The sequence below is a fragment of the Hirundo rustica genome, chromosome 9, assembly GCF_015227805.2.
Source record: "Hirundo rustica isolate bHirRus1 chromosome 9, bHirRus1.pri.v3, whole genome shotgun sequence".
Classification (NCBI taxonomy): Eukaryota; Metazoa; Chordata; class Aves; order Passeriformes; family Hirundinidae; genus Hirundo; species Hirundo rustica.
This window is the reverse complement of record NC_053458.1, coordinates 23,484,878-23,509,611: the sequence shown is the minus strand read 5'-3', so window position 1 is coordinate 23,509,611 and position 24,734 is coordinate 23,484,878. Positions and strand designations below refer to the sequence as shown.

The 24,734-nt window shown below is 39.5% G+C and overlaps 1 long non-coding RNA gene across 2 annotated transcripts in view; it reads left to right on the top strand.

Moving 5' to 3' along the window:
- Positions 1 to 273: 273 nt before the first annotated feature.
- Positions 274 to 24,734, top strand: part of LOC120756650 (uncharacterized) — a 61,860-nt gene continuing 37,399 nt past the window's right edge. For both annotated transcript variants that reach the window (XR_005702195.2, XR_005702196.2), the window contains exon 1: positions 274 to 669. This is a non-coding gene — a long non-coding RNA (uncharacterized LOC120756650). The remainder of the gene's footprint in view (positions 670 to 24,734) is intronic.

Genomic DNA, 24,734 nt, shown 5'->3' with positions numbered 1-24,734 from the left:
TGATGTTCCTTTGTGTCAGTGGCTTCCCTGTCAGCAGACTGGTGCTTTCCAGGGAAAGCTCAAGAGCCTTGGGACCTCTGTACCTCAGGAACCATCCCTCAAGGCTGCCTCAGTGCAGGAGAAGGGAATGCAGGTGACCTTGCCCCTGATAAGTAACACCTGTGTTAATTACCCAATAGCCTCACCCCTGATGAGTCACAGCTGTATCCAATAAAGGTAAGTGATAAAAGGGAGTGGGTTAGCTGGTGGAGGAGGAACCTTGAGGAAGGGGGAACCTGAGGAGAGCAAATCACTGCTGTGAGGTCAGTCTGGGTGTGCAGTCACAGTCTGTCTGGGTAAAAGCCTGCAGTCGGAGTCTGCAAACCGATCCCTGCAGTCAGAGTTTAGCCGGCAATAACCAGCAGTCAGAGGCTGCAAGGGAAACCTACAGCAGGAGCTTGCTGCAGCCAGAGTTAGTGAATGGTTGGAGTCAGGATGGCTGAGCTGTAAAGAGGAACAAACCAGGACCCTTCTCATGCTGTGATAAACAAGAAGTCTGTGTCTCAGCTCATTTCTACTCTGTAACAAGAGGCTGCTGCAGCACCTCAGGATGCCTTTCTCCGGGAGCTGTGGCTCATCCCCCTCACACCCTGCAGGCCCTGCAGCTCCAGGTCTTTGAACAAGAACCAGGTAATTTTTCCCTGTGTGGCTATGAGGGTGCAGTGCCTGCCACAGAGCAGGAGGTGCTGGGAGGCAGAGGAAAGCAGTGAGTTTCAGTTGTCTCCTCAGTTTAATCATTCCGTTTGTAATCAGCAGAAGGTGGTGGTATTTAAATATTGTTCTGAGTAATCTTCTAATAATGGCCAGGATGATTTTGCTATGTAAATGTTAACAATCAAGTTTATTTGCTGATTGTTTTCCCTTCCAATTAGTAGTGTGGCTTTATTCACAACTCTCTCAGCTTCTGCAGCAAAGAACAAGAGTTGCTTGCTATCTTTTATAGATCCAGATGGAGAAAGTTACTTTTTGTAATGTACCTTCAACACAAGCCTGTCCCCATAACAGTGGCTTGTTTTGCCTGGCAGCTTTTTTGTTTGAGTTTTTGGGTTGGTTTTGGTTTTTTGTGGAAAAATGTATCACTGTCTTTCTTCAAATGTTAACTATGTTTTTTTAAATTTCCCCTGCTATTTTCAAGATAGCCAATTTGCCTCTCTGTTTTCTTCCTTGATCCTCTGACCACTGGTGAATTAATTGTCAGTTTGAGAAGGTCATTTATTTATTTATTTAAATGTTTCAGATTATTCTGAGAGACTTCTCTCTGTCTCCAGCAGATTAACAGGGTAATCTGATTTTTTTTCTTTTTTTTAATGAAACGTGAAGACTGGTATTCAGAAGCCACTGCCTGTTATCTGCATAGTTTAATTTAGGGTATGTTCCTTCTTCCCCTGCAGCTGACGATATTGATTGAGACCGGGACCAAAAGTGGCTTTGATGGTTAGGGTCAGTGAGATACAAGGCAAAATTATGTTATCCAGACTGTTTTATGTGTCTTAGGAACATTCAGAGATCTTTTTTTTTCCCCTGCCAAATCTCAGAGGTTTTTGAAGTTTCACTGATCTGGTCTCACTGTGGTTTGTCTCACAGAATCAATCTTCTCAGTGTTATTGCTCCTCATCAGTAAAGGTTCTTTTCACTAACAGCAGAAAGACCTCTGAGATGCATTTACCTCACCAAGTGAAACCAGGTTTTCAGCGTTTCTCATTACTGGAACTGAGTATTGAATGTTTTGGATTAATCAAGTTTAGCAAGCTCCAATTTCTCCCTTGTATGCTAAGCAAAATGTAGTCAAGCTCTGTTACTGATCAGGTTACGAATTTCAGGAGGCATCTGTTTTTTCATCCTGTTTTTTTATCCTGTGGTTTCACAGTTCCTGGAATGGTTAACAGTAAAGATGCCTCTGCCAGGGCTGTCTAGAGAGGGAATTCAATGGGAAGCATCCCCATTCCTAACATCAAAGGAACCATGCAAAGTAAACTCAAGACTTTTATGAAGCTTTCTGCTACTATTAAGACACTAAGGACTGTTTCAATGCTGGTAGAACTCTAGTTTTAATGAACTACAGTAACGTGCTCTGTCTGATAATTATGAGGGTGTTGGATTCTTGCTTGCGAGGATCTGCAGTATAAATTGATATGTAACTTATTTCTTGAAGTCAAAAGAATGTTGCTTGTTAAATACTGAGAGTCTTCAAGATGTAAATGGAATAATGAGTTTGAGAGATGAGTTAGATATAGGAATCACAGAACTTCTGATTTATTCTGTGGGAAGCTGGGTGAGCATCTCAGTCTCTTCTAGCTTTAAAATGCAGTGATATTTCAAACGGCTTGCTTTACTGTACAGAAAAAATCTGAGAGGTTGCTTTACTGTACCAGAAAATACAATCTGCTGTAACTGTCACAAGAATGTCATTTGCTATCCAAAGTAGCTCAAAAAAGGAAAAAGCAGAACATATGAACCATTTACATACTCAGGCAGGTTTATTTGGACAATGCTAAAAGGAAACATAGTAGAGCAGGTTCACAAATGTTAAAAATAGCCGTTGCTGAAAATGTCTTGCCCCTGAAAGATGTTGAACCAGGTCCAGAGTTTGCTCAGTTCATTAAGACAGTCTTTATAGGGAAATGCAGTGGATTAAAATGAAACAAATTCCTGTGTGGGAAGGTGGCACATTGCAAATGGAAGGGCCCTTATCTGGCTTTCCAGAGCACATTGTCAGCTAAAGAACACTATCTTGGGACGTTGGGTGTGATTCTGGGCATTAGATTTTGGGTTAGAGCTGCTACCTTGCCATGATTTGCTTAGTTCTTGAAGTAGACATGTTAGAGGTGAAAAGCAGGTGTGTTGTGTTTCCAAGCAGTGTTTACAGATGTTGTCAATATATTTACATTTATTAACAGTCTGTCTTTTTATACAGTATTTTAAAATCTCCTCTCTGACCTCTCTGCAAGTCTTTTGTTACATATTTCTAATTGTTCAAAAGCAGCAGTCAAGAGAGTTTTGGGGCTCTGGAATTCTGTAGTTGTCAGAATGCAGGTAAATAGCCATGCTAATAATCAAATAATAATCAAAATAATTATGAAACTGCAGCACAGATTAGAGGACAATCATGCTTAGAAAATGACTAATTCCTTCTGACCACAGGTAGAGTGATAAGGTCCTCATATCTGCTACTCTTCAGAGGCAACCAGAAATTATGAATAACACTTAAACTCATGCCAATGTTGACTATTATTAGCCATAGGATTTGAGCACCAGGGTTCTTTACAGATGTATGTTACCTTGTAACTAATCTATTATTTTTACCTTCAAATTATTAAAGGATCTGCCCCTGCAATCTGCTGTATTTTATTGATGCTGTAACATTGTGTGTGAAAGAAAGTTTCTTTGGATAAGAATAGAGCACAGAAGTGTAATTCTTTTTCCTCTTTTAAAAGTTGCCTCCTTTCCCAAATACTCGGTTAGACTAGAGAGTTTATAAAAGGAGTTCAAGTCAAGTTCTTCAAAACATTTGCTAAATGTGGTTTCTAAAATCTCTCAGCTCCCACAGTCCTTTCTTTAGAGCCTGGAGCTGGGTTTTGGTTCTTCCGTGCATCTCTGCTTTGTGTGTGACTGCTGAGTGAGGCAAAGGGGGCGGGACAGACAGAAATATGTGATGGAGATGGACAGCATCTGGAGAGGCCTTTCAAAGCACAAGAATGACACAGGAGCTCTTTAATACAGTCTAATTGCAAGGAGGATATACTTCTCGGCTGACTTTTCTGGGGGAGAGGTGTGATTATTGTTTTGCAACCAGGAAAATGTTTTCTTCTCTGTCTCCCCCTCCTCAGCGTGGTTTCTGTCTTATTGCTCAGATCAGGGGAGGTTTCAGCTGAATAGAGATGAAAGAGCTCCCTTGGCAGCTAAGGCCAAAGATGGGCTGCAACTGATCCATGAGGTAAATGAGCTTTCGTGCTGGGCTTTTTTTTTTTTTTTTTTTTTATTTTTCATTCCTGCTTTAGAGCAATAAGATCCAGAAGTCCCTGGTTGAGCTAGCAGCAGTTGGTGCTATTGTACCTCCTTTAGGAGATCGAAAGCAGTTTTTCCTGCACAAGTTAAAAGCAGCTTTCAGACCAGTTCTATGGAGCGTGCATATGGCAATATTGGTAGCTCTTTGTGCGATGCAGACCGCTTCAGATTCGTCTCTTCCTGAAATGAAAGCAGCACTTTATGGTAGCAGCATATGTTTCAAATAGTTTCTGCCAGAGACTAGTGATTTGACGTGACTCAGTTTTCTCAAGAGGTGTCAGACTCTGTGCTATCCTACCACGAGAGGCCAAAATTAACTTTATAAATATTTTGCTATCCTGATAGCTGGAAACAGCTCAGCTGAGATCTCAGGCTGGTCTCAGATTGAAGAAGGGGCGTGGAGAGGGGGCTGTGTCCCGCTGTGTCTGCACAGGTTTTTCCTTGCTTGGGAAAGTTTCACTGCTGATCCCTTGGGTTGTCACTTTGGGACTGCAGTGCTTTTCCTCTGGCACTGGATTCTCAGGGGAAGGGCAAAGCAGTGTCGTTCAGCAACACCTTTTAAAATGACAGCTGTTTATCTCATGTGCATTTCTCTGTGGATTTAAAGGCTGGCAAAGCTCTGCTCTCCCTGCAATCTGACTACATTAAAAAACAAACAAGCAAAAACCTAGACGCACAAACCCACCAAACTCAGGACTTTGAGGTTCAGTCTGTGTCCCAATTTACATTTTAGCTTTAGAAGCCTTCGCAGAACTCGCAAATACCCAGAAGTTTTTTTTTTTTTAATCTATACTTGTGAGCTGTTTCTGTACTGTAAAGACAATATCCCTCTTTTTTAGCTTCAACAGCCTTTAAATATCGAGCCTTCACCTTCATCTGACCACTGTCTTTCCTCAAAGTAGACATTGTGTGCCTTGCATTAATGCATACTCTTTTACATAAATGAATTCATGTTGAGGTGATGGCTGACATCTGAAAGATCCATCTCACAGGCAGGCTCATGGAAAAATTCTGTTTAGGAGATGGAAGAATGACCTGTTTTATAGGACACTTATAATTTGATTCTTTCAATTAGAACAAATGCTTCTGCTTCACATAGATATGATGGCAAATAAAAATCACTTTCAACAGCTCTTGTATCTCTGCTTTTCTATGTCTGAAAAAATATGCAAGAATATTCCTATCAGGTGACTTGTAAGGGCATTAAATTTTGGTATGAAATGATAGAGCCAAAACAAAACATCAGGAATTAAGGAAAAGGGACAGAGAAGAAATCTGTGGAGTAAAAAAAGAGAGAAACAAGAGAAATTATAGAAACAATTTTACAGGGGACCTGATACTTGTATTAAATTACTGATAATGAGTAAGCAATGCTACTTTCTGTATTTGTTGGCCAATCTAATGGGATAATTCTAAAGATTTCGAGGTCTCTAATCAGACAAACTGAATGAAGAGGTACTCACTGAATGTTGGTTTGGAGATGTGGGGCTTCTGGGACAGCATCAGGAGCCTGGCAAAGCAACTCCCAAGGGCAGCCCAGGACACCACTTTCATCCTGTCTGTGGAGCCAAGCAGCAGCACATGGCTGTGCACACCAGACTCACTGCTGATCCACATGTCAGATGGCATTAAGGTTGAAAAAAAAATCCATTTGATGTTTAGAGAATGTGCTTTTAATCCCTTTGCAATGACAGGCGAAAGTCAGGAAGGAGAGGTAAGGTCCAGCACTGTCTGGATGTCTCTCCTTCCTCAGCCTCAAACTCTGCAGTGTCCAGCTGGGACATCACAGCCTGCAGTGTTCCCAACTCTGCCAGCCAAAGGTGCCTTTTGCTGCTCTATCTGTGCAGAATGAGGTCAATTTATATTCAATGTGATGTGATGTCACACCTTTATTGGCTACACCTGTATTGAATGCCACTAAACTTCTGTGGAAGTTAAATGATCTTTTCTTGCTTGTCAGAGAACATGACTGTTTCAGAACAGTGGAAAAGATGGCATTTGAATGGTTTATCTTCATAAGCTGAAGTTCTCAGGTAATCTCTGGAAAGGAAAACCAAAAAGGAGTCTCATTTTCTTATCTGGTTTCTTTTCTGCAATCCCCTCACTTGTCTTTTGCCAGGTATATTGGCGCTGTGGCTTTTCCCATGTCTTTTCCTATTGAGTGAAAACTGAAACTATATTTCAGTCACCTATAAATATATTTTTTCTTGTATTATGAACTCAAAGTGCTAGAAAGTGCTGAACTTTTGATCTGCATAAAATTAGCATATTCAAACAATAGTAGAAATGAAGGCCAAACCTAGTTTGAAAATAAATTTCACCTTGAGATTTAGGAAGAAAAATATACATGTTCTTTTAATAGCTTTATTTGTACTCCTTTAAGGCATAATAAAACTCCCAGTATTCAGACAAGAGCAAACATGCAAATATTCTCTAAAACATAAAAGAAACATAAAGAAGAAGGCAGTACGTGAAAAAAAAAAAACCACAAAACAAACCTGAGAGGAAAGAAGGCAAAACTGTTATCTTAATAAAATCAGGCATCGGCACAAAGCTTACTGGAGCTGGAGAGATTTTTCCGGTTGTTTTTTGGGGTTCTGTATAAAACCTTTACTATTAGATCTGTTTGCCAGTGTATCTACAGCCAGTGCTTCTCTGCTGGGCCTTCAAATAAGTGGTCGTTTCCATTTTCTAGGGCTAAGGAATAAAAAAACAACAACCCACAAGATTTTAAACAGGCAATAATCTTAGCAGGGAAGTTTGTTTGTTTGCCTTCTCCTTCAAGGTTTTTAAATGGAATTCAGAAACACTTTTTAATATAAGGAGAATTTAATTTTTAAGTTCAAATCCTCAAAGCTATGGGAATAGCAGGAAAATTAATTTATACAATATTCAGAAGTGTTGACTGAAATGTTAATCTTAAGTAATTGAATCAACACTGGTATTGATATTTAAAACGCTTACGGTTTCTGGAAAAATTGTCTTTCTGCTGGAAAGCACTTCATCCTCGGAATTGTGACGTTCTCTAGGAATGCTTCGGTTTAGTCTGAGCTTCCATCAGAAATCAGGCAGGGAATTCCAGTAACTTTGAGAAACCATCTTTTTTGAGGCTTAGATGGAAGAATTTTGATTTCAAAGAAATGTAGTGTAGTCAAAACAAACAGGAACTCTTTATTTGGGTGGGGTGGTTTTTGTTTTTTATTTTTCCCTTGAGTTCTTCTCACTCCTTCTTCCATGTTTAGCTTTGGCTCATTTAAGGCTGATTTCCCCCCAGCCACTCCAACAAAAGGGGAAAAATTTTATGGTGAATCCTTGTCATCCTGGATGACAAATAAAATCACTGTTTGAACACTCTTGTGTCTTGTTGTTGAACAGCTCTTGTTTCTACCTCAATCTTCTAAAATGAATTTGTCTTTTATCGAGTCCCAAAATATAAAATTGCTAAAGCTTCTACACAGCTTGCTGTTTATGTTTAATAAACCAATTACAATACATATTTCTTCCAAACTTTTCTGACTTGCTATAGACCCTTCACCCCAAGATATAGAAAGGGGCTACAGAAAAATAATCATAAGCCTTTGTTAAAAGGAAAGCACTCGAAGATATTCCCCATAAAGTATTTTTTTTAGGAAAAAGAATTGCAATGATTGTACTGTTCTGTTAAAGAATTGCAGAGGAGTCTCCAAGTTAAAACATTAATTAAGGAAATGACAAAACTGCTCTGAGGGCACTGGAAGGAGCATGAGAAACTCAAAGTCTTTGAAAGGATTTCAGCAGGAAATGCTCTGGTGTGAAACAGGCTACTCAGATGGTCAAGGTTATGGCCTGAGTTCTAGAGAAAAACAAATTCATGGAATCTCTTCCTGTTTTTTTTCCCATGCCTGTTCCATGTTCTACAGACTTGTGATTCCTAGAAAGTTATTTCAAAGGATTTTGATATGAGCCTCTTTGTGTTTTAATAACGCTCAAGTTCCCAGGGGCCATTCATGAGTATTTTTAATTTTTTCATTGTAGCTGTGAGGATAATCTTGCTGGTAAGACTGAAGCATAATTTGTAGGACTACACAGGCAGAAAAATCCAGACAAGTTTACTCAGTCCCAGTTTTAAGATAATCTTATTCTTTGTTAGTTTGACTCCTATTTGAGCTATCTGGAGGTGACAAACACTTTTATTGTTGAAAGTTAAAGAGCATATGCTTGAATATTTACTCATTTGCTCAGGATTTCTGTAGCAACTCTACTTTTGGAATTTAGTCGTCCATTAGTAAAAGTAGAAAACATTTTTGTCCTTGAATGCTGAGAGACTGCCTCAGATTTTATTAATCTGGATTTCTGGGGGTCATAGAATGCTTGTAGATCATATAGTCCTGACCCCCTGCCATAGGGGCTTGGAGCATAAGCCATACAAATTTAATTTGTCTCCTATGGATTAATAAAAAAGAAAATATGGATATTAATGGAAAAAACCCTCTAATTGAGCCAGATATACAGATGCTCTTTAGAATAAGCCTGGTACATGGAGCAGAAATAACAGCTGAAATCTTACCTAAACTCATAATATTAAACTTTGAAACAATAGGAAATCGCAGATAGGAAGTTTACTGGAGAGAGCAAAGTTGTGTTATTCATTATAAAACCAGATGAGGTAAGAGAGAACAGCAGTCCCAGCTTTGCACAGCTGCCCAGGGAGGCAGAGCTGTGTCGGTCTTTTCACCAAGAGGGCTGTGTTTGTGTTTGTGTCGTGGGTGGTGTAGCCTGTAGCCCAGGAAATGTGGAGCTGCTGTGGCATGGAACTGGTCACAGCATTGTATTAAACTATGAGGGCAGTCTTGACATCTGCCAGATTTGTCTGGGCTTGTCTTGGCCAGCCTGGAGATTTTTTTTTTTACATCTTTTTTAGATGTAACCACAATTATTCAATTCCTGCTAGATTATTATATAGTGACAAAAGGATAATGACCTACCTGGTTTTGCCTTTTGCTTAGCTTTGTAGAGATGTATAGCATAACACTAAACATTATGAATCTTCTTTAAACTAAGGCAAAGTAATCACAAGCAATTATCTTGTGGAGAGTGAGCTATTTATTGGCAGAAAACTCAAAAATATAGCTACATGAGGACACCAGAGCTAAAACCCAACTAACCCACGGTCAGATCCTGGCCAGCATAAGAATGCAACCTTGTGAGCTGTATAAAACCAGTTATAGGGGCTGTAAAGAGAGCAGAAAGCGTTCGCAGATGTGAAACACAAATGTGAACTAAGTTCACTTGTAGTACAACAAACATAGAGCGAGGTGCAGAGCGTGTAGAACAGACAGAGAGTTGCTTGTCAAAAACAGCGGGGAAATTTGTAAAGGAACAAAAAGCCAATCTTGAGGGGACTTTGAAAATAACAAATTAGTGATCTAGGCATACTTTACATGACCATAAATTACATAGTTTGGCAATATGTTTTTTTCTTTTTCAAGTGCTGTATCACAAAATTAATAGTTATGAGAGCCTGCTACCACCTAAGATACGAAAAATATTGTTGCACGCCCTTATCAAACTAAGACTTGAACTGAGTGCTATGGAGGAGTTGGCTTGAGATAAATTTAGTTTTGGCATTTATAATGTTAAAAATGGACTTGAAAAACAGATTCTGAGCTGAGGTAAAGGTGTTCAGTGGGAAGTTACATTATTGCTCACTCATGTAAACTTTTGCATCACATGAGAAGAGTGGATTATGTGAAAGCAGGCAAACTAGGAACCTTTGGACTTGGAGTGTCCTTCCTGGGCTCTGTCTGGATGTCCTCTGCTCTGTGGCAGTTGATCATGTTATCTAACCCCTTCTCTCTCTCCTGCTTTCCCAGTCTGTAATTCCTTTCTGTAACTGTTTTTCTCCCACTTACCTCCCTTACTTTCTCTCTCACTTGCTTTTAGCATCAATGTCCCCCTTTTTCCCTCCCACTTCTCTTTGTTTGGCTTATTCCTAGCTTACTGACCTATTTTTTTTTCTTCCAAAGAAACAAGAATAGCTCCTTGATCAGTCTGCTTTGTGTTTATATTATTTCCTCTATATTTTCTCTGTTTTGGCTGCTCTGGCTCCATGCTTTTTGCTGTAGCAGGGTCATCTCTTACAGTGTTTACAATACTGAGTCCTCACTGTGGGCCAGCTCTGAAATATGAGTTTTGTGATTACACTTGGTTACTAGGGTTATTTTAAAAATAATTAGAGGGCAATTTCTAAGGATATATGCAAATGTTTACGTGTCAGTTTTGACTCTGAAGAAATAATTTGAATAAGTGAATATTCTTTAGAATTTGAGTTGATATAGTGAATTGATCATTAATTGCCTGTGCCTTAATAATGAATGCTGTGGTTTTGAAAAAGTAATTTTAGATGCCTAATTTGGAAGAAGGAACCTTGATTATCAGAAGTCAAGTGTTCTTTGGAAATCAACTTTTGGGGTCTTAATGTGCCCAAAATTGAATGTGATCAAAATTATCTCTCACTGCAAAGTCCTGGCCTACAAAATTGAATCATCTTCAACTCCTGCTAACTTAAATATAACAATCACAGTAGGGTGTGATTTATTTACCCATTTCCCCCAGTTCCCTCTTCAGGAATTCACAGTTTCTTTCTTGCTCCACTGAACTATACCTTTTCCCCTGGTACCGAGTTGTTTCTTTACTTGCAGAGCTGTACATATTTCAAACAAGTTGAAGGAATTTGCTCCGTGTACGTTGTCTGTTTAGGCACTCACTGCATGGATGCCAGCAGTTCCTGGTGACCAGGGTGGTCTCTTCTTGATTCTAGACTGCCTGGACCACCACAAACCATTTGAGAAGGAGGAGACAGTGATGCTTCCTGCTCAGGATGAGGTCAGGCACAGCTGAAGGGTTCCTAAAAGAATGCTCATTTTTTGGCAGAACTCTGGTGCTCCTGCAGGAGCTCTGCTGTTTATTTATTACTGTGAGAGCAAGTCCTAATCTGAGAGAGATCCTGTCTCTAACGGGTGGTTCTGCAGTGTAAATGGATCACAATTGTGTTTTGGTGTTGCAGGAAACTGAAGCTGGGGAGCTGGGAAACAGGACTGACTCAGCTGGCGTGTGGTCTGAGGAGATCAGAGCAGTGGGTAATAAAGGCCACAGGGGTTGTATTTGACACATCTTGGAATTGGCGCTGCTCTGTGTACCTGTATTAGCCACATGCAAGTACCCCAAAATATAGTTATTTGTATCAATATTAATGAATCTTTGCCAATTTTGGTTAAAAATTCTGCTTTATTCACCCTTTTCTATGTAATTATTCCACGGGGGAATCTTGTCAGTACCACAAAAATCAGCTCCTGTGTGCCTTTCTGCTCTCCCAGTGGGAGATGAAGTGATTAATGGAGCAAAGACATGAAGCCTGAGTGCATGAGTTAAACTAATGGGAGCTCAGCTGTTGCACCACCAGTAAATGGGAAGAGAAACTTTTCATCTTGCTGACGCTGAAGAGTCCTGCTTCATCATCCCCTTTTCTCTGCTTGTTTTCATTGCCAAAGTCTCATTATCAGAAGTAGGAACTGACATCTGCTGGAGAGAGTTCTTATGGATGACTGTTTTCCGTTAACAGAGGCAAAAATCTGACGGGGAAAAGAAAGAAGGGAGACTATATTAAGACAGTTTTCCCTGGACTCAAAGGAGGAAAACTAGCAATACAAGTTATAAGGTTTCTTTTTCCTTTGCTGGAGGATAAACAGGTGTATAAAGCCTGGTAGTTCCAACCCTATCCAAGGGAAAGTCAGATCTGCTTACGTTCCATGAATCATCTCATTTTTCCCCGAGTATCCATCTTCAGACTTGAAGACAGAATGGAGGGGTAAGTGGGATGAGCAGTTGGAAGGACAGACAGATTTAGCAGGAAGGAAAACGAGAGGTGTGAGAAGAGGTGACAGCAGAAATGAGGAGAGAGAAGGTGTGTGCTGCAGCGGTGTGTGGTCAGATTGCACAAATGGCTAAGGGGGGATTACGTGAGAAATGCCAATAACTGCCAGGGGGCCCTTCAGGATAGGGAATCTCTTGAAGCCTAGATAGCTGTAACAATAATACTATATAATATTGAGATGGCCTCCGAAATGGGATCAGAAATACCAGCTGTGGGTACAGACAGTGCCCTGAGCTTAGCTGCGTTTCACAGGTGGTTAACGGGGAGTTGGGTGAGAGACAGTGAAATTCAAAGATAATTGGAGGGAGCCTTTGGGGGAATTAAATCTTACAATACCAACAGAACTTGGGTAACCTTGTCATCATGTGGTAGAAAGCTTGGATGGCCTGGTAATGGGGTCAGGAAACACAAACATGGGCATAAGTGTAGCAAAATTGGAACCAATGGGAAAAGTATGCAGGAGTGGGCTTTTCCTCTGGGGAAAAAGGCAGATGCAAATGAATGGGGGAAGAATGAGCATGGAAAAAGGGAGAGCAGGGAGATGAAAGGGGCTGGTTAAGCGTGAGCAGGCTGCTGGTCTGCGCTGCCTGTTGACACCATGGCTTGCCCATTCTTCAGGCTCTGTTCCTGATGGTTTTCTGGGGGAATGGGCTGTCTCTGCGTGCATGTAGGCACCAGATTTGATGCCTTGGGAAGGCTGACCTGGAACAGAGACTGGACAGAGCTAGAGAATAAAGCAGATATTTATTGAAAGGCATTTAGGGTACACCTTGGGCAGGACAAGAGCCTGGCCAGGGCTATACTCAGGGTGGACTTAAAATGGTCACAAAATGGATGATGGGTCACAAGGTCTCACACTTACAAAAGTTTTGGTCATTTGCATATTGGGGTTTAATTGTCCACTTACAGCTCCAGATTATGAAGTCCCATCCGTGTTTTTCTCTCTTCAGTCCACCGTTGTTTGTGCTTTTAGGCCTGAATGTTGTACCTGTTCTACTTGAACTTCATCAGGAAAGGATTTGTTTTGTTTACTTAATCTGGAAAGAGAGCTGACTAACACTCAATGTGAGGCTCAGAACTACACCCCTAGGCAGCACAGAATCTGGAAAACATGAAAGATAAAACTGAAGGTATCAAACTGACCCTGTGGCTGTGGATCTGTGCCTCTGGTGTTCATGGCTCTGACACAGGCCTGACCCACAAAGGGACTGCAGGAGCCCCCTGTATGTGCCTGGGCTGGGAGCACACCCAGCCTGGGAGGGCACCTCCCCTGCATCCCCATTTCCCTTTGCACTAGGGAAAACGTCACACAGTGTGCAGGGAGAGTAGGATTTAATGTGAATACCCGTCCATAATTCAGAACCTAATTTTAGGTAAATTTCCTGTCTCCTTGGACGGTGTGCTATGTGCATCAGCAGCGATTGCCATGGCATGTTACAGAAATAGCTCCCCTCCCTCCCCTCCAGGAACTCAAATTCTCGCAGCTGGGTGCACAGTTGTGACAAACCAGCCTCAGCTCAGCTCCTCGGGGCACACGGCCACAGGCCGACTCCTCTCTCGCTGCGCTGTCTGCGCCCCGAGTCAGGAGGAGCTCGGAAGGGCTCCTGCTAAAGCCAGATTGCCTCTGGACCTCCTCTCTCAGCACTGTGGTCTGGGTCCTGTGCTGTCCCCAGATAGGCTCTGACAGAGCCCTCTGGGTGTGCTGCGGGTGAGAGCAGCCCATGAATGAATTTAGCTGCTGCCACAAGTGAGCTGGGGAGGCAGCAAAGTGTGTTATGGTGAGAAATTCATGGGCAGAGAGAAGAGCTCTGCTCAACAGGGGACAGACACTGAGGTTGGGAAGATGCAGGAGTTTAGGAGAGGATGCCACGCAAACCCGGCAGAAACAGGGTATGTAGATTTGGAAGGCATGTGAATCAGAGCAGTGAAAGCTTGGCAGTGTTAAAGATTTTTATCTTGTGAGTCTGTCTGCTTGAAGCAACAAAAACCTCAACTTATCTTCTGCAAGCTTTTTTCTAAAAAAGTCCTGAAACTTTTTCAAAATGCACACGCAAAATACACTAAACCTCAGATCTAAGGCTACTGCACTAATTGCATTTCCTCACCTTATTTCCTTCAATTCAACTGAAGGTGTTACATTAAGTGTTTGTTACTGAAATACCATGGAGAGCTGGAGGATTCCTGAAGTGCCCCAGCATCTTCATTGGAGGAATGAGAGTCTTTGGTTTCTTGTGTATTGTGGGGGTTCAACGGATTCAAGATCTATTCTTGACTTTTTTTGAGACTAAAAACAAAACAGATGGATGTGTTACTGGCTAAAGCCTTTTTTCTGTGAACTAGAAGATGATGTGAAACAAGGTTAATACTTGCCAGTTTTATTTGAGGTTTTGGGTGAATATGAACCATAAAGGCATTATTACCGTATATCTAATAAGATGTGCTCTTTTGTTGTAGTATTAGTTCACTACTAATGTAATAAACTTCTGTAAGTCACTAACAGAGATACTGGACAGTTTGATAATGTGTTTACGTTAATTTATTTTATTAGTACCCAAGAAGAGTGGCCTGTTACCTTCACTAGGATTGTGCCGTCCTTCCTCAAAGGTATGGAACGATCACTTTAGCTCATTCAGGGATAGAGTGCGACTTGTTTAATGCGCAAAAAATGTGGTGACGTGCGGGCTTCCTAATCATGATGTCGGTAACATAAGAGTGGCACTATAAATAAAAATGACAGTCCACTTAGATTCTTTGCATGGCTTGTCAGTTCTAATTCTCACTCATGTTTCTAAGTATTCTCAAACATGTCAGGATCACAACATGCTTTGAATAACTAAAAGTATCATTTAAAATCTATCAGAATCTAATGGAGATCAGCACTCCAGTCTTACTGCATCTTGTGCCTTAAAGATCAGCTGTGCAGAAAAACTGCTACCCGTGGACCTCTACTTTTTCCTCATAGATTTATACACATGGTGTTGATATAAAAATATTTAAAACCCTACCAGTGGTGTGTGTCCACCCATGTTTTACTGACTTCATAACTACTAGTGTGGCTGCAACCCAGCTGAAAACTGGGACATTTTCTTCCCTGTCCTTGAATTTCAACCACTCATTATCATTAGTAACAATAAGATGTTTTGGTGTTCAAGGCCTACAAAGACAGTCATTTTTATGTAGGCTAATCCATGACGCAACCTAAGTCATAGATTTCACCTTCAACCGATCCAGGGGATAAACTGGAACATATTTTTCAGAAAGAAGCCCACACTTGATTTATAAAGTCTGAATAACAGAGTTGCCAGTGCACCCCTTGCTAAGGTGTTTCAGCAGCTGTTGTTTTCTCAGGGGTAAAGTGTGACCTTCTGGTCATTAATTTTGCTGATGCTCCATGTCTGAGCATGCTGATTGTTGCAATGGTGCTGAATATTTTCTGCTAGATTAAACAAACCTTTTCAGTTGAAAAACTCAGTGTTTTGCTACTATCAATCCATAAAAGCTTTTATCAGCTCTTACAAGCTTTCTTGCTCTTTTTCATTCACTCTTAGTAAAGTTGGAAATGAGAATAAATTAGGTATATTTCACTTGAATCAGTGTTTTCCTTTTGACTTTGTAAAACCATTCAAAAATTGTCTTTAGACAGAGACTTATGCTTTAAGTAAAGAAGGGCCTTTTAGTGGAAGGTGAAATAGTGAAAAGGTGCTGATGTTGTGTAAGTTTTCTTTTTTCATCCTCATTACAAAATCCTGTTTCCAGGTAAAATATAAAGGGAGAACAATTTTGTTTTAAAATGTTCTACTTTAATAATCTCTTTTCTTCTTAAACTTTCTTATTTAACTTCTAGAGACAGAGCTTATTAAGGTTTATTGTAATTTTAATATTGAAATTTAAAGTTAGACGGTTTATCCCACTAAAATTAGCTTTATGACATACATGAAGCATTCATAATGGCAAAAATGGCCTCTCTACAGTGTGTGATGATAGGCTGCATGGTGACTTCAGAGGGAAACTGACAATTCTGTGCTCTAAAATATAATTATATAATAGTATGTAGAAAGATTTGCTTTCAGTCCTAAATGTAAAAAAAAAAAAAAAAAAAAGGTAGAAGTATGTAAAAGTCACATTTTTCCCTATTTAGACACAACTGTGAAGAGAATTTTGTAACTCCCCTGTAATTGCTACTTGAAGTTTTCCCTCAGTCTCCTGGGGGATTTGCTGGGATACCCAGCATAGATGTTAACATTTATTGCTATATATTTTTATTTAAAAAGTACAATAGTAGCTTGCAAAGGAAATTGATCTTTCATAATATTCTGTCTCAATTTGATTCAAAGAAATCGATGGTGAGGCCTTTTAAATGTGCCAGAGCAGCACTGGGTGACTGTGAAGTATCCTTCTGCTAAAACGAAAATCATTACAATGTGAATGAAAAATGATTGTTAAAAACTCAACATTGCACAATATATTGTCACTTTTAAATGCACCTGTGTGCTTGTGATTGACAGATAAAATCTTACACTGGTCCTGAATTAAGTTCTAATACTGATATTGTACTTGATATTGGAAGTGACTATTCAAAATTAAAGTCTGGTAAGCATAAGTTGGTTTTCTTGTTCAGGACTATGCTCAAACATTATTTAGTTAAGTATTTCTAACTAAATTTAGGTTAGAAGTGTACTTATTTTAGACCAAGTTGATTCTTCATGTGTACACGAGACTTCTGTGTGGCAAAAAAGTCTTACCCCATTACTAAATTCTTAAGAAGATAACTTCTACAAGGGCTGCTGCAATCCTTTTTTTTTTTTTTTTTCCCTGTGTTAATGCAGGAAGGCATTAATATTCTAGGATGTCTATGTAGCTGGTTTAATTACCTCCATTTAATAATTTTACAAACCAAGTGTGTGTATTCATCTCTTGCCTCAGAGAAATAGCTCTCCATGGAGTAGCAGGTGGCAACAAAGGTTTTCAGAAAGGAGGTAATTCCAGGCAATCCATATTTTGAATATGTACTTTTTTGATTGTAGAAAGAAGATGTGTGTCCATAAGACTTGAAATTTTCATTTTCTTCTTAAGAGTGTGTTAATGTATCTCTGAGTAAACTGGAAGACAAAGAAGAAACAGAAAATAACTAATTTCTATGTTCCACGTATAGTCAGACATTCAAAGTACTGCTGCAGTTTCTATCAAGTATTTGTTGCCATCCTTGTTCAGAAGGGCCACAGAGGTATTTTCCAGCAATCATGTCCACAGCAGTAAAATCTGGACTGCTGAATTGCATGTTCATGCTGCTGCTGTCTCTTCTTGCTGTAAAGGGAGTTTAATTAAAAGTCTGGTTGTGGTTCCTTCTGATTATAGTCTATATGATCTTAATGAATTTAAGATTACTCCCTCCCTCATTTATGAATTTCTGTTTTAGTTCGGAGAGTTTAGTTTGGTTCATTACTACGTGCAGACTGCTGTTGTGCTTTTCAAGCTGCTTTTTGAGCAGCTAATACAGAGAAAGAAATTGTTATAAAAAAGAGTAGAAATAATTTTCATTTAATAGGCTTTTACAAAAATTGCTTGGAGTGGTTTGATTTCTTTTCCTCAGAAGTTTATATGATAAAGTATCACAACTCCACAATAAATATCTCTTTGGTCCATGTGCTTATTTGCAACTTCTGCTGATTATCCCCTCCACTTCTGTTTCCAGCAGGATCTCAGCTGCTTGTGGCTTAGTCCTTGCCCTGTGTCTGCTCCACCCTGGAGCTCTGCTCACACTGTCAAGGGCAACCCAGAGAGCCATTTAGAAACTGCAGTGCCTGGACATTGAAGCAGCTCCCTGCCCAGTGTATTCCCTCCAGAAAAATATCACTTAGGCTTGAATTTCTGGAAATTGTGCTGGTTTCTTATTGATCTGTCGGTGAAGTTCATGGCAGGAGATGGTTCCCCTCCTCATGACAGTTGTAGCACCTGGTGCTAGAAGGAATAGTGGCTCAGAATGGGGTTCTTTACCCAGAACTTGCTGCCTACGCAGCCCACTGTCTTCTGGGAGTGCCTTCTGTTCAATATTTGTCCTATAGATTTTTTTTTAATGAATATTTTTTACAATAACTGTATGTTCACCTGTCCATGGTGGGTAAACAGTTACACACTGAGACCATCAGTAACCCAGAGCTGTGCAAAGCTTTAGTGATAATGCCAGAGTTACCTGCTGCCTTCTTACTTTGGTCTGTGATCTGTCCAGATCTCAGAAATGGCAGGGGTAGCAAGCACGGAAAGTGTTTAAACAGGAAAGTCCAGGCTGTGAAGGAAAGGAAGCAGACAAGGTTTTTCTTTTCGGGGCCAATAAAACAAAACAGGAATCATAACATCTCTCGTGTCAGAAGGGCCTGTGCTCCCAAAGATACCATTTTCATATATCTTTTCAAATTATGAGGCTTTGACTAGATGAAATCAGTCAATAGCACCTGTCTGCAGCTCAAGGGAGTCACTTATGAGCACACTTAATTTGCTCATGCCACTTTCTCTGTTTCACCTGTTTGTAATTTCCTGACCTGAACTGACACTTGGCATTGCAGAGTGCTGCTAACTCTCAAACCAGTCCCTCACTTATTTCATTTAATTTCGAACTTTTAATACTGTAATTGTCCCGAGGATATCAGAGTGACTAATTTGCAGAGACAAATAGGTTTCTTTTCTGAATGCAATCATTTAAATCTCTCAGCGTACTGGCAGGTTCAGGATGCAATACAAAGACAGTAATACAGACTGCCAGCAGTGGCATTTGATAGAAAATTGGAGGATGGATTTAATGAAAACCAATCTTTTCTTGATGTTGCTTGCTAATATAGCCAACAAAGTTATATGGTGTTAGAAATGACTTGGAAGTAATGAAGAAGAAAACAGAAAATAGTTGTCATGTTATTGTATACATCTGTGAATGTCTGCTTACTTCATCAGTTCAAAATGTTGAAAAAATTGATGTGTAGCATAGAGCTGTAAAGTGCAGAAAAAGCAATAAAGCAGAAGAACACGTGGAATTGCTCCACTGCCAAAAGAGGTTAAACGTTTGCAGGATTTCTAGCTTGGGCGAAAAAAAAATTACTGGAGGGCTAATAATGCAATGTTATGAGCTGCCTGGAGAGAGTGAATAGAGAATAATTATTTACTATTGCTCAGTGTGTAAGATATAAGGAAGATGAAGCAAATGCAGGAGACCGATAAAAACTGGCAAAATATAGCAGTGAAAGATGTTCCTTAAGCATCTGCTTCTGCTCTGGTCCCAGTCAGGGTTCAGGCTCTTGGATAGGTGCTGTAATATTCTTCTCTCACTGTGAGGCAGAGAAGTGATATAATATTCAATTTATACCAGCCCTTAGGAACTGAACACCCATGAAAGTGGGGGGAATTTGAGACAGTGCAATCCTTTTAATCTAGTTCTTCCCAAATTCTTCTTTAGAGCCTCAGTTTACTATTTTTCTTTGTGTTTTGAAGAAGCAACACCCCTCCAAAAATCCTTCATTTAAAAAGAGGAATCTTTGTTTTTTTAAAAAAAGAGGATTAGGTCAGTGTCACAGAGCTGAGCCTTTCAGCCAGGTCATTTTAAGTCATCTGCCAAGGTTATTCAAGCACTGTGCTTTTTGCAGGAGGTAGAATCAATTCCTATTCCTACTGTTTCTGGTTTGGCGCAAACATCAGTGGACAAGCTGCTTGTCTCATCTCTGGCAATACATTGTTTGTTCAGGTTTGCTCTGACTGTAATTGTCTGAGTATTATGAAAAATGGGGTTTTAATAATAACTCCCTTTATTTACAGAGGTACCTGAGTGGTATAAAATCTACTGCTGAAATGGGCTGTAATCTGTAACACTGTGACTTTGTGACATACCACTGAATGCCTGAAATTGGGCTAGAGCTCTAAAAATGGGTTTTAAACGTATGAGGGGAAAGATAGCTCAGGGAAATTTTAGAATAGATGAAAGCCAGCTATGTTTGTTGCCAGCTATTTAAACCAAGACATCTATTTATACTAGTATTTATATGTCTTGTTTGTGTCCTGGGGGAATGAATTCCGTTTGAAGCCTCATTTTTTGTCTCTGGGTTACGAGGCTTCTTTGCTGGGAGTACTCTCTGTAGTTACACCAACTCAGAGCATTTCAATGTTGCCTGGCACATTTTTTGAGTAGCTTTGTATTTGTTTTATTCCCATGTGACTGTGTCTATTATCCTAAAAAGGTAGGAGAAAAACTAGAAATTGTTGTTTACTGGTGTCAGCACAGTCTCCCCTAAATTCATCATGAGAGACCTCTATGTTTGCGCAGAATCTCTGCCCAGGGGCTCCAGAGTCAGAGTCCCCAAAGGTAAAGAAGAGACTGGTTTCCCTCTGTGAAAATGTGTGTGAATCTTTATACCTCCAAAAGGCAGGAAATCATTGAGAGAGGTGAATTTTGCTGACAGAGCCTAAGTCAAGTCATACTTTAAGCATGATCAACACAAGGCATTTCCAGCTGATGCTTGATTGTCCATTGCGTTCTCTCTTCTTTGTACAAGAATGTGAGACAGAGTGATTATACAATGATACCAACTGTGGGAGAAGGGAATCCAGGTGACCTTGCTGCCACTAAGTAACAGCTGTGTTAATTACACAACACAGCCTCACCCTGATGAGTCACAGCTGTATCCAACAAGGACATGAGTGATAAAAGGGAGTGAGTTAGCTCATGGAGGGGAAGCCTCGAGGAAGAGGGAAGAAGAGGATCATGAAGGATATTGAGGAGAGAGAATCACCGCTGTGAGGTCAGTCTGGGTCTGCAGTCAGAGCCTGTTTTTGGAACCCGCAGTCACAGTCTGGCCAGGTAAAAGCCTGCAGTCAGAGTCTGCAAACTGATCCCTGCAGTCAGAGGCTGCAAGGGAAACCTACAGCAGGAGCTTGCTGCAGCCAGGGTCAGTGAATGGTTGGAGTCAGGATGGCTGAGCTGTAAAGAGGAAGAAACCAGGACCCTTTCCATGCTGTGATAAACAAGAAGTCTGTGTCTCAGCTCATTTCTACCCTCTAACAAGAGGGCTGTTGCAAATAAAATCATTCAGAAAACCTGAAAGAAAGTTTTTCTGAGCTTTCTTTTTTTGTAAAGATGTGGAGGAGGATAGTAATCTGCATGGTTAGGAAAAAACCAATTTTGATCTCAGTGTAAATTTTGGTGCCAAGTATAAATCAAAAATCTGTATTAGAAAATGCAGCTATTGCTAAATGAATATAGCAGGAAAGTAAGAGCATGAGAGAATTAGATGCATTTATGATATCAGTCTGTTTTGATAATACTGATAATTCACTGTCATATATAGATATATGTACTGATAATCATTGATATACTGATGTATATATCTGCACATAGACTGATAGTTACTGATTCGTAGAGGTTATTATCAAAATAGTAGTTAGATGTGTTTGAACTTTGAGTCTGACTGGATTATTGACCTCACATTCTGAGTTATCTGAAAGTATAAGCCTTTGTGGATTGGGCTAAGAAGTGTAGGTCTGTTAAATAAGAAAATTATGCAAAATACACAATTTTTAAAATACTGTGGGGAGGATATGACTAGAAGTGGATCTAGATCTGTGATATTCTATTGATGGTGCTTCCCAGCCTGTGAGCATCTTGGTGCTTATGAGATCACATTACATTGCGTCTGCACAGCCCACAGACCAGCACTGTGCATCCTAAAGCTTGTTATTTTCAGACTGTGGAAGAAGAAATGTTAAGCTGTTGTAGTAGGTCTTCTTACAGACAAGGTCTAATTTACAAATAGATTCCCTGTCCCAGAAAAGGACTGAAGTACATGGTTTAAATGTGTAAATATTTTCCTTCTGAAATTCAAATTCAATAAATGCATTGGACATGTTATTTAGAATTAAGATCATAAAGGATTTTCTTCCTTTCTCTGTTTTTTCTTATTGTTGCTTCATTTGCACTGCAGAGGTAGTCTCTCAATCAAAATTTGACATTAAATCTTTCTTCCTCTCCTTTCCTATTTTTTTTCTCCCTCAAATCACTTTCTTGAGTAAAATAACAAGTAGGGAAAGAAAGTAGTAGCAAGTATTTCAAGGTTACTTTGGCATCCTAAATCACTGAACAGTTGATGTTGGCACTAGAGTTTTTTTTTTTTTTTTTTTGATCTCAGGCAGTTTATTTTTAAGGCATTATTATTTTTCTAAGAAAAAAAGGGAGGGAAAAAAAAGAAGATCTCTGGGCTATAACAACACTCTACTTAATTCTGTATTTCACTTGCTCTCTCTGACCCTGGTAGAGAAATCTTTCTCTGAAGTTTCTACTCATGCTGTCTTCATTTTCACTTTAAAGTCATCCTTTATCACCATAACAATAACAGCATCCATGAAGTACATTAGTATACTGAGAAAAAAATTAATTGCTGCATCCCTTGAGATGGGCAATAAAAAAGCTCTTGCATTTTATTTTTTCCCCCAGGAATTCAGACCTTGAGTGTCATACAGCTTAAAATGGTGCCTCTGCTAATTAGATATTTTTGGTGGGGATGAAGAGAACGGTCTGAAGTCCATGTGGTGAGGATTTTGCCTTGTGTTTTCACAAGTGTAGCTTTGTTTGAGAGAGTTTATAAAGCAAGGTTGTTGGACAGTTATTGAGGAGAGTAAGAAAAGGCAATATGATATCTGAAAAGGGGAAGATGTTCATGTACAGCCCACATAAACAGCTTGAAGCAAGCTTTTGTAAGCTCCTCTTTAAGTGGAACCTGCCAGGAAAACCTTTTCATAAAGATAATTGTACATGGATGCAAGATTGAATCTTAATCACATACCAGGAACAAATGACAAAAGGAACTTTTGCTTTCTTCTGAGAGTTCAAAATATCTATTATGGCATGACAAATGTAAATGTGTTGATGAGGAGGGAAAAATCACTCTACTTGACAATTAATTTTAGTTGCTGGAAATAACTGACTTTTGAAGCATTAAAAACTGTTTATTAAATACAGCAAAAGGATATAATCAATTTCCCTTCATCCTACTGTGGAAATTAGCACAAAATCTGTTGCAGTTTAGGTAAACATTTGCACCACATGGAGTCTTTTATTCAAGATAATTTTTTATGTACTGTGTGTCCACTGCTTCAGTGAAAAGAATAGATCTGAAAAGCAACCTGCAATGATGTATAGATTTCATATTTGTGTAAAAATGAGTGATCTGCTTCCTTACTCTGAAGAGGTAATTTTACTTACATCTTTACCACTGTGCAAGTGTTTGACCCTGTACTCTTCAATAGCATTATTAATCATATAATAATAAAACCTTCACTCAGGCAAGTCCACCACAATTTTGGGGAAAGTTATTTTGGCAGATTAATTTTTGCCCATCTGTGTTTCTCTGTGTGGGCTGTAAATATTGTCAGTGTCTTAAGGCTTAAAAAAAAAAAAAAAAAAAAAAAAAAAACCCAAACAAAAAAACCTGCTCTTTCATTTTGTTTCATTTAAGATTGCTTTATGGCCCATTAAATCAGATTGCTGGTTGCTACTGAGGAATGCTGCTGGAGTCTTGCATTTATGTGGCGCAGCTGTAGGTTGTTTATAGGTGCTCTATTTTGTGATACTGCCTTGCTCCATGCATTAATCCAGACTAGGATTTAAAGCACACGGAGGAGGCTAATTCCTATTCACCTATCTCTATAATTGATTATCTAAGGGTTTTGGTTGTAACAGAACTACACAGTGAGATTTCGAATTTTAGGACTGTCCTGCAAGAGTTATTTCTGGTTTTGTTTGTGTGGGTTGATTTGTTGTGACTCTTGTTTGTTTAGGTTTTGTTAGTTTTATTTGGGTTTTTTTGTGTTTGTTTTGAGTTTCCTTTCCCCTGTTGTTTTCAAGTTAGTTAAGTGAGACTTTTATACATGAGTAACAAACTAAAAGGAAAAAAATGAGCATCTGAACCTGAATCATGGTAAAAGCTTTTTTGGTGGAGGCTTTTTTGTTGGTCTGCACTCCTTGCTGTGTTTTTTTTTCTTTTGGGGGAATTTCATCATGTAACATATTAGTTCACCTAAGAGTGGGCTTTTCAGACATTGCAATCATATCTTGAAAAATTTCTTAGATAATGATGCAATTTTGTGCACAGGTGACTCAAATCCAAGATTTCCAGCAATCTGTTTATACTAAGGGTGTAAATCGACGTGAGATCATGATAGACAAGTAAGTGTTAGTGAAAAGCTGTCGTGTGTCTGAATTCTCTGTAAGGCAAACATGCGGGTTGTCCTTTTAGAGGGGATGTGTGTGATGCTATTAAGTTGGACATGACTGAACTTAGTTTTACTGCACCTTAGATGTCAGAATAATACTGACGTTAAGAATTAGAAAATGTTGTGTAGGTTTAAAGTCACTAGAAAATACTGGATGTGGAATAAAATCACTTTCATTGTGAAATCTCCAGTGAAACTTGTCTGAAAGGAGATGATGGTGGTTCTTTGCTGAAAGGCTTTGTATCATCTCACTTCTGGCTGCATCCCTGTGAGTCATGTAACACATTTTATATATTTATTACCCATGACAGTAAGTGTTCCTCGCCTGGCTTTCTAACTGGTGTGTTTTGTGATCATTCATGCTGGGTTACATCGGTTTTACTGTGTTACCTCAGTCAATGAGATGTGAACTGGCAAAACCTGCTGTAAAAGGAGCTGGACATTTTAGGATGATTTGCTATATATGTCTGGAGATTTGAGGAAAAAAATGGCTTTCTTTTTTCTCAAAAATGGCTTTCTTTTTTCTCCAGGAAAT